General features: G+C 39.0%; 1 protein-coding gene across 1 annotated transcript in view; it reads left to right on the forward strand.

Moving 5' to 3' along the window:
• Nucleotides 1-7,500, forward strand: part of asic4a (acid-sensing (proton-gated) ion channel family member 4a) — a 325,562-nt gene that overhangs the window by 271,306 nt on the left and 46,756 nt on the right. The window lies entirely within an intron of this gene.

The raw sequence follows: 7,500 nt of genomic DNA on the forward strand, positions 1-7,500 counted from the left end.
GTGCAGCGATGCCAAAAACCAGACCAAAAAATGGTAAATTTGCAGCATATATTAATCTTGTTTTTGGTTCCGTACAACTTTGAATGATGGTGTAGTTCCATCCGCCATCAAGAATTACTTTTTTTTTTTTTTAAAGAGTTGCCAAAATGTGTGTTTATGTGTGCTCTTTATTTTTAACACAAGCGTAACAGACTTTGGACGAACAGGAAGTGATGCAGCTGAAACAAAATTTGAAATTGAGTCTTATTTTCCTCAAACAGTGATATGATGAAAGGGTTTATTCTCATAACTGTGTGAAGATGTACTATTATGGCTAACTATTACTGGCTCTTAATTAGTCATTATTAAGTACTTATTGATGCCTTATTCTGCATGGCCTTATTATACAACCAACCCTAACCCTAACCCTAACCCCCTAACCCTAACCCTAACCAAATAACTAAAAGAAGTCTTTGTTACTTAGAATATGTTCCCCTAGTGTCCAAAAAACTCTCAATTAAGTCTTTTTTACCTAGAATATGTTCCCCAAATGTCCAAATAACTCCTAATTAAGTATGTGTTACTTAGAATGTTCCCCTGGTGTCCAAATAACTTTCAATTAAGTATTTGTTACTTAGAATATGTTCTCCTAGTGTCCAAATAACTCTCAACTAAAGTCTTTGTTACTTAGAATATGTTCCCCTAGTGTCCAAATAACTTTCAATTAAGTCTTTGTTATTTAGAATATGTTCCCCTTGTGTCCAAATAACTCTCAGTTAAGTCTTTGTTACTTAGAATATGTTCCCCTAGTGTCCAAATAACTCTCAATTAAGTCTTTGTTACTTAGAATATGTTCCCCTAGTGTCCAAATAACTCTCAACTAAGTCTTTAATACTTAGAATATGTTCCCCTAGTGTCCAAATAACTCTCAATTAAGTCTTTGTTACTTAGAATATGTTCCCCTAGTGTCCAAATAACTCTCAATTAAGTCTTTGTTAGTTAGTATATGTTCCCCTTGTGTCCAAATAACTCTCAATTAAGTCTTTGTTACTTAGAATATGTTCCCCTAGTGTCCAAATAACTCTCAAATAAGTCTTTGTTACTTAGAATATGTTCCCCTAGTGTCCAAATAACTCTCAGTTAAGTCTTTGTTACTTAGAATATGTTCCCCTAGTGTCCAAATAACTCTCAATTAAGTCTTTGTTATTTAGAATGTGTTCCCCTTGTGTCCAAATAACTCTCAGTTAAGTCTTTGTTACTTAGAATATGTTCCCCTAGTGTCCAAATAACTCTCAATTAAGTCTTTGTTACTTAGAATATGTTCCCCTAGTGTCCAAATAACTCTCAACTAAGTCTTTAATACTTAGAATATGTTCCCCTAGTGTCCAAATAACTCTCAATTAAGTCTTTGTTACTTAGAATATGTTCCCCTAGTGTCCAAATAACTCTCAATTAAGTCTTTGTTAGTTAGTATATGTTCCCCTTGTGTCCAAATAACTCTCAATTAAGTCTTTGTTACTTAGAATATGTTCCCCTAGTGTCCAAATAACTCTCAAATAAGTCTTTGTTACTTAGAATATGTTCCCCTAGTGTCCAAATAACTCTCAATTAAGTCTTTGTTACTTAGAATATGTTCCCCTAGTGTCCAAATAACTCTCAATTAAGTCTTTGTTGCTTAGAATATGTTCCCCTAGTGTCCAAATAACTCTAAATTAAGTCTTTGTTACTTAGAATATGTTCCCCCAGTGTCCAAATAACTCTCGATTAAGTCTGTGTTACTTAGAATATGTTCCCCTAGTGTCCAAATAACTCTCAATTAAGTCTTTGTTACTTCGAATATGTTCCCCTAGTGTCCAAATAACTCTAAATTAAGTCTGTTACTTAGAATATGTTCCCCTAGTGTCCAAAAAACTCCCAATTAAGTCTTTGTTACTTAGAATATGTTCCCCTAGTGTCCAAATAACTCTCAATTGAGTCTTTGTTACTTAGTATATGTTCCCTTAGTGTCCAAATAACTCTCAATTAAGTCTTTGTTACTTAGAATATGTTCCCCTAGTGTCCAAATAACTCTCAATTAAGTCTTTGTTACTTAGTATATGTTTCCCTAGTGTCCAAATAACTCTAAATTAAGTCTTTGTGACTTAGAATATGTTCCCCTAGTGTCCAAATAACTCTCAATTAAGTCTTTGTTGCTTAGAATATGTTCCCCTAGTGTCCAAATAACTCTAAATTAAGTATTTGTTATTTAGAATATTTCCCCCATACTAAAGTGTTACTAAATTACCTTTACTAGTCGTGGTTTTTAGCTTGCATGCCTTGCATTGAGGCCAACGTTGTGTACAGCTCAGCAAGCAACAGTACAAAGTAGGATTAATGGAGGGTCCCTCACAACGTGTCTTGGTGTTTCATTCGTGTGTTTTTTTTTAAATAATGACCCTTCCAAAAAGGGGGGAAGTCGGTGTTCTGGAGGAAGACGTGCCTGCCAGGGCAATCCTTCAGCCTGGCTTCTACACAGCCCTTCCTGTGCATTGAGGCAACACCTTCCACATCAATACAAGGTGTCGATCCCCTTTGGGTAAGTTCACTTGATGGCTTCCCATCTCGCCCCGAGAGCCTGCGAAGATGCAAGGGCCATAAGGAAACAGACATCGATTTCTTCATTCCGACGCGCACACTGATGTACCGAGTGGAATGTTGAGCACAGTCGAGAGTTTACAGACAACAAATAAAAATGAAACCGCGGCGAAAAGTCAGAGGCCGTAAACTTTTCATTTTCCGCAGAGGGTGGCTTCAGTGTTTCCCAATGAACTGCTGCCAGACTCTGTTTTGAAAGGAAGACTCAAGCCGCCCGCTCTGCCAGCGACTGTGATTATGTGCTACCATCTGAGTGGAAACCGTAAAGCCTGATCTTTAAGTTGCATTTTACTGCCACGGACTCCGGTTTAAAAAGGTCTGCACACTTTGGGTACATTGACAAGACAGCTTGGAGAAACCAAGAGGTGGTTGTGGCTTGTGCAGCCCTTTGAGACACTCGTGATTTAGGGCTATATAAGTAAACATTGATTGATTGATTGAGAAAGACCGTTTAAAGAATGACGATAGTGTTTTTTTGTTTTTTGAATCATTTCTTGAACCTGGAAAAAGGCAGGGTGTGCCGGGGCCGGCTCCGAGATCGGCGACAGGTGCGTGGATGGCCCACCTGGCCGCGTTTGTCTAATCACCTGGCACTCCGTAAAAGGGCAGCAGCCGGGAAGGAGAGGAGAGTTGGAGTTGCTGGTGGGGAGAAAACCCGAGCACGAGCGAGAGCGAGACGGAGACGGAGACGAGAACGGAAGGCTGAAAAGCAACCGGAAGAACGAGTCTGTGACGAGAGGCGATTGCTGAAAAGCGGAGCAAGAATGATAAGTTTATCGAAAAATAAACAAAATCTTAAAACTGTCACGCCTGTCATGTCCGTTCTTGGTGGTCCGAAGAACCCGGAGGTGCAAGACCTCCACAATTTGGCACCCAACGTTGGGCATCCGCCTCGCTGCTGGCCACGCCCCCTCACAGATGGGTTCAAATTGCAACCTCTAGTTGGTGAAGAAACAAACGCGTTACAAACATACACCAGTGTTGTTTTGGTTGTGATATTTTCACCAGAAATATGCCGAACTATAAAGTGCGATGGTATACAAGCCGCAACTAGTACATTTTTTTCCAAATATTAGCCGCAGATATACGTTGTGAAATGTGTTATTTACGCGGAAAGATTTTTGTACATGTTTATTTACATACCTTAATTGTTTCCAAACGGTGTCTGTAACACCGCAGTAAAACGGCGGATAGAACAAAACAGAAGCCATCGTCACGGACCCACTAGCTGCGGAAGCTCGCTCTCCAATCAGCTAAACAGACTCAATAACTCCACGGTGACATTTTGGGGAATTTACTGAGGAATTTGTGAAACCGAAACAATACGAAAATAATGCCATTGTAAGTTAATAATACTAACACAGACACTCGCGAACGTGTTTGCATATTTTAGGTTAAAGTCAAATTACCCGTAATTCACACACTAGGTGTGGCGAAATTGTTCTCTGCATGTCACCCATCACCCTTGATCACCCCCTGGGAGGTGAGGGGAGCAGTGAGCAGCAGCGGTAGCCGCGCCCGACAATCATATTTGGTGATTTAACCCCCAATGCCACCCCTTGATGCTGAGTGTCAAGCAGGGAGGTAATGGGTCCCATTTTTATAGTCTTTGGTATGACTCGTTTGCTAATGCTGTTTAGCTGAGTGGAGATCTAGCTTCCGCAGCTAGTGGGTCCATGACCATGTCTTCTGTTTTGTTCGATCAGCCGTTTTACTGCCGTGTGACAGACACCGTTTGGAAACAATTAAGGTATGTAAATAAACATTTATAAAATCTTTGTGTAAATACCTCATTTCATAACGTATATATATGCGGTGTTGCTAATACAGTGAACATATTTTTTTCCCCTAAAATGTAATGGGTGCGGCTTAAATACCCGTATTTTTATTTGTATTTAGTTTATTATTTTGTATTTGTGTGTATTGAATTTACTGAGGAATTTGTGAAGCGGAAACAACACAAAAATAATACCATTGTAAGTTAATAATACTAACACAGACACTCGTGAAGGTGTTAGCATATTGGCTAATAATGTTTAGCGGAATGGAGAACTAGCTTCCGCAGCTAATGGGTCCGGTCCATGTCGATGACTTCTGTTTTGTTTGATCTGCCGTTTTACTGCCGTGTGACAAACAATGTTTGGAATCAATTAAGGTATGTAAATAAACATTTACAAAATCGTATATATATCTGTGGCTTATAGTCCGATGCGGCTAATACAGTGAACATATTTTTTCACCTAAAATTTAGTGGGTGCAGCTTAAATACCCGAATGTATTTATTTTATTTTATTTTTGTCCTGTCCAGCCACTCAGGCTCATCATATTGTTGATGAAGATAATCATATCTGCTCTACAGATATACTTTAGTGTTGGATATGTCTCTTGTTGCCTTATTTGTATTTATTTTAAGTAATATAGAAATGTATCAGAGCTGTTTATCTATTGTATAGAGGGATGTAGTTAATCATAGAACTGGCACTCTGTCAGGTTTAAGCACTGAACTTTAAATAGAACAAGAAGCAAGGAATCAGGCAGAGACAGAGTTCAATTTTGCTCATGAGGAGAACGCATGGAGCTGCACACTCAGTTACAGTCTCACCCTCTGAGGAACAGCCCACGCGCTCCTCTATTCATTCAGTTTAGGAGTTCCCTAGTTACATCGCTGAGGCTGCTTCTAAAGGGATGGGGTCACACATTATGCGAGCCGCTCGGTACGCACAATACGTGATTATTCAAAACGGAATGTGCTTGCGCCCTGTCTCTGCTTTGTCTGCCTGCTGTTGATATGCCTTATCTTCGTTGAGGTGCTGGTTCGTCCTTAGGCTGTTAGCAAGCTGAAAGACAGAAAACATCTGCGGCGAGGCCACTCCTCACATGCAGTGGAAGATAAAAAGTTGTGCGCCTTTGCACGAGAAGAAAAAGTACAGCTTGAGCACAATAGATAATAACTAGAGCAACGGCCTTTAAGCATAAGAGTTGTGTGATAACTTATATACAATTATTCTAACACACCCCATGTTATTAAAATAAGTACTGATTTTGAATCGAGAATCAAGAATCGGGAATCGATTCCGAATCGAATCGTTACCCCCAAGAATCGAATCCATTGGCGTCCATTGGCTTAGCCAATGGACTTTTTTTTTTTTTTTTTTTTTTTTTTTTTTTTTTTTTGTGCTTAGCCAATGGACTTTTTTTTTTTTTTTTTTTTTTTTTTTTTTTTTGTGCTTAGCCAATGGACTTTTTTTTTTTTCTTTTTTTTTTTGTTTTTGTTTTTGTTTTTTGTTTTGTTTTTTTGCTCCATGCTTTTTTAACCTGTAAAGCACTTTGGTGCAATCTAAAAAGTTGTTGAAAATGTGCTATATAAATAAAGTTGACTTGACTTGACTTGACTTGACTAGCCTTGTTAGTCATATATATATATATATATTATCACACAACTTTAGTAAGCTTAAAGTCTGTTGCTATAGTTATTAGCTATTGTGCTCAAGTTAGACTTTTGTATCTGTGCAAGGACAAAACTTCTTGTCTGAGGGGTGGCCTCAGCCGCAGGTGTCATCTTTGTTTTAGCCCGCTAACAGCCAAGGACTCCAAGGACCTCAACGAAGATAAGACGACAGCACGCAGACGAAGCAGAGACTTCAAGGACCTCAACGAAAATAAGCTGACAACACGCAGACGAAGCGGAGACAAGGCGAAATCACAAAGCCCCCAGCACATTCCGTCATGTATTGTGCGTACTGGACCTGCTTTGCATAATATATGTGCCGACTCCTTTTAGAGGCGGCCTCGGTGATGTTGACTGTGGAACTTCTGAATAAATAGAGGGACGCGGGAGCTGTACCTTAGAGCAGTGGATCAATTAGTACCGGGACGGAAGGGGAAAAAAAATTAAAATTAAAAAATTACAAAATTACAAAAAAAAATTGTAATTAAATCAACATAAAAAACACAAGACACACTTACAATTAGTGCACCTACATTATATATAAATATAGATAAATACATTCTGCAGGGATACAGTCCGTAAGCACACATGATTGTATTTTTTTATGACAAAAAAATAAAAATAAAATAAAAAAATATCCCCCCCCGGTCCATGGGACAAATTTTCAAGCGTTGACTGGTCCGCGGTTCCAAAAAGGTTGGGGACCACTGCCTTAGAGCGTAAGGCGAGACTGTGACTAAGTGTGCAGCTCCATGCGTTCTCCTCATGAGCTAAATTGAACTCTGTCTCTGCATGGTTCCTTGCTTCCTGTCTGATTAATAGATGTCATCAGTGTTTGAACCTGACAGCCTGTAGCAGACTTGTGAAGCTTTTGTCGTTGGAAATAACCTATTTATATTTTACAGACAATTTTCAATTGTCACGGTAACAAAAATAGGGAAAGGAACGCTTTTCAAGGGATGGTTGGCTGCCCTATTTTGCTAGCATGTATGCTAACATACAAAGAACCACCATCCAACTCAAATCGAGTTCAATATTTAAACAGTATGTGAGGGTTTCGAGGAAGGTTAGATAAATAATTAACTGATATGTTGAGTGTTTTAGTGCTTGATATCATGGCTCCATTCTGCAGAATTGGTCTTAGCGTCCGCTGAAATGGCTCGGAGACGTCTTGATGGAAACCATCTCAAGGTCAACTCAAAGGCTTTGTGCTTTGAAATGGATTTGACGGAGGTCCGTTCGCACGGAGCAAACGCGTGTTAAAAAATGCATGGCACATGATATTTCTTCACATTTTAAAGGAAAGGGGGAGAAAAAAACAACCCGGCTGTGACGGAGAAAAGATAAACATAGCTGATCCCTTTCTCAGAAATGACTTGAAACGACACAAGATGTGCACAAAACATTGACTAATAATAATAATAATAATGGATTTTATT

The sequence above is a fragment of the Entelurus aequoreus genome, linkage group LG13, assembly GCF_033978785.1.
Source record: "Entelurus aequoreus isolate RoL-2023_Sb linkage group LG13, RoL_Eaeq_v1.1, whole genome shotgun sequence".
Classification (NCBI taxonomy): Eukaryota; Metazoa; Chordata; class Actinopteri; order Syngnathiformes; family Syngnathidae; genus Entelurus; species Entelurus aequoreus.